The following is a 2,500-nucleotide window of genomic DNA, read 5'->3' as shown; positions in this document are numbered from 1 at the left end:
GCATGACATATATCAGGAAAATTACAGGGTAAAAAAGGCTGAATGAGAATAAATACAAAACAAAAATTTGTAAAAATATCACACAAAACAGCATCATTGAAAGTCTACCATCTGACATGCTCAATTTTTAAAAACATGCATCCAATCAATCTTTCCACCAAAAATATGGGCATAAACGTCAAGAGGGACCCTGTAGTCAGTATGTCCTAACTATGTTTCACTTGTCCCCCCCCAGCTAGGAGGCACTGCCCTAGGACCTCCCTAATCAATATGTCCTTATGCAATGCACTTCTGTAGTATGATCTTTAGACAGGTGACTCTGCATCCTAGACTTCTGCAGGCATTATACTATACCTTCTAGCCACATAACTAACCTAACTGCCTACAAAAGACGGGGAAAAGCTCCCTGGACCCCTGTGGTATTCATACAATACAAACTGGCCATATAATCCTTAACTAGGGGTTTCTGCCCCTTGGACTCTCATGGCCTTCATACAATATGTTCTAACCATACACCCAACCTAACTGCCTAACAAGGTTCTTGCCCGCTGGGTAAAAGATGCAAAACAGACAGAAGATACAATTTTGGTACTGCAAATATAATAAATAAATCTTAGAATACTTTCTACATATACTTTGTTCACTGAAACCACATACCTTTGGTTCTGGTGATTGTCTGAATTGCTTGATATTTAGCTACATTTCTTTTGACACTTGGGACACTTGATGGTTACTAATCTCTATTTCCTCTGCATAACCACTATGATATTTGAACTTGCCAACATTTGACAAGGAATGTGCAAACATTGAAATTCATTGTAAAAAATTATATAAATAATTGATGAAACATGTCGAAGAGGTAGTCTATAATAATATATAAATGTGTAAAATAAGGCACTGATCATTAGAAAATTATAGTTTTACAGGTGTGTACTAATACATGAAATATTTGAGATATTGCAGTAATGAGTTATACAGTCATTGTAGAACTTATCCTCAATATGTAAATATGACAAGCAACTCAGTAAAAGTGTTGATCTCTGAATCCTGTTATGTACCGTTTCTATTTATAATTTGTGCAGGAAATGCCTTAAGAAAAGTGTCTCAAATATAATCATGTAACCATTCCATACACTCATTTGTGTCATCCAATGAAACTATATCATTACTACTATCATCACTTTTGTTGACTCTAATATCTATATAAGATGGGGAAAAAAGAAGAAAGAGAAATTAATGCTCTCCCGACCTAATATTGTTAGCCAATGTCAGCTGAAACTACTGAAACTACCAAAACTACTGTAAACTGACAGTAAAGGTCATATGCAGTCTAGTGGCACCAATAAAGTTTATATCAGTGTCTTAATTCCTTCTGTCATGAATTACCTGGAAAGAAAAAAGAAGAAGAAGAAGAAGAAGAAGAAGAAGAAGAAGAAGAAGAAGAAGAAGAAGAAGAAGAAGAAGAAGAAGAAGAAGAAGAAGAAAAAGAAAAAAAAAAGTAAAATAAAATAAAATAAAAACAATTGTTCTTCACATTCACACACCCAATCTTAGCAAGTAACAGATGTGCAGAGGAAGGGAGGGAGGAAGGAAGGAAGGCAGAAAGAAAAAAAGAAAGAAAAGAAAGAAAAGAAAGAAAATAAAAAATACAAAATACAAAAACAAATAAATTAATTGAGTAAATAAAAAATATATAAAAATAAATAACAGAAAAAATCAGCAATAAAGATAGCAGTATGGTAAAGTGCTGTGACGAAAAAGGTAAAACTGAGTTAACAATTAGGATTAAATGTGTTTGATGTGAAAGGTTAAAGGGTATTATAGGAAAGTATGATAGTGAAAAGGGTAAAGAGAGGGTGCAAATGAAGTAAATTGGAGATTAGTAAAGGAGAGGGCTGAGGGCATAGAGCGATTGAATGAAATGGAGTGCATGTGTGACTGGAGAAGCAATAGGAACACTGTTTAAGGAAAACTGGCAAAAGAGCTATTATGAAACAATCAACAAGTAATACAGGCAGAGATAACTGTTGGAGAAGTAGCGGGAGAAGAAACAGGGAATGATATAAGGGGGCTGGGGAAAGTGGTGAAGTATAAGGAAGGGTAAATGTTTACGATAGGACCGCATCCATCAGAGACGAAGTCCCCGACTCCCACCAACAATGTTGGTTTGTGTGTGTGTGTGTGTGTGTGGGGGGGGGTGATTTCGTTCATACCATGCATTTTAAAAAACAAAAGAATGTGGGAAACTGAAAATCCGAGCCAAGGATAGTATTTCAGATGACAAAGAATGTGGAAAATGTAAAAACCCGAGAGAATATTCAGCCACAGTGTTGCGTGAACGAACGAGCGAGTGAAACAATAAAACCGTACTAACCCCCTCCCGATTGCCGTATTTCCCTAACGGCAGCTTTGCCCCCAAACCCCCACCCAATTGTCTAAGTTTCCTTCCAGTGCCTCTAAATCACCACTGACTATATTTAGAAATACAAAATGAGTTTAC

The 2,500-nt window shown here is 36.0% G+C and overlaps 1 protein-coding gene across 4 annotated transcripts in view; it reads right to left on the bottom strand.

Moving 5' to 3' along the window:
• Not10 (CCR4-NOT transcription complex subunit 10) overlaps positions 1-2,500 on the bottom strand; it is a 42,366-nt gene that overhangs the window by 37,367 nt on the left and 2,499 nt on the right. Inside the window, exon 1 of one of the 4 annotated variants that reach the window (XM_070128081.1) lies at positions 658-1,199. The exons of the other annotated variants lie outside the window; for them this stretch is intronic. The gene's annotated coding sequence lies outside the window, so the exon portion shown is untranslated. Of the gene's footprint in view, positions 1-657; positions 1,200-2,500 lie in introns of those variants that run through there. 4 annotated transcript variants of the gene reach the window in all.

Source organism: Penaeus vannamei, chromosome 12 (genome assembly GCF_042767895.1).
Source record: "Penaeus vannamei isolate JL-2024 chromosome 12, ASM4276789v1, whole genome shotgun sequence".
Taxonomy (NCBI): Eukaryota; Metazoa; Arthropoda; class Malacostraca; order Decapoda; family Penaeidae; genus Penaeus; species Penaeus vannamei.
Note: the sequence above shows the minus strand (reverse complement) of the source record. Positions and strands in the feature narration are given on the sequence as shown.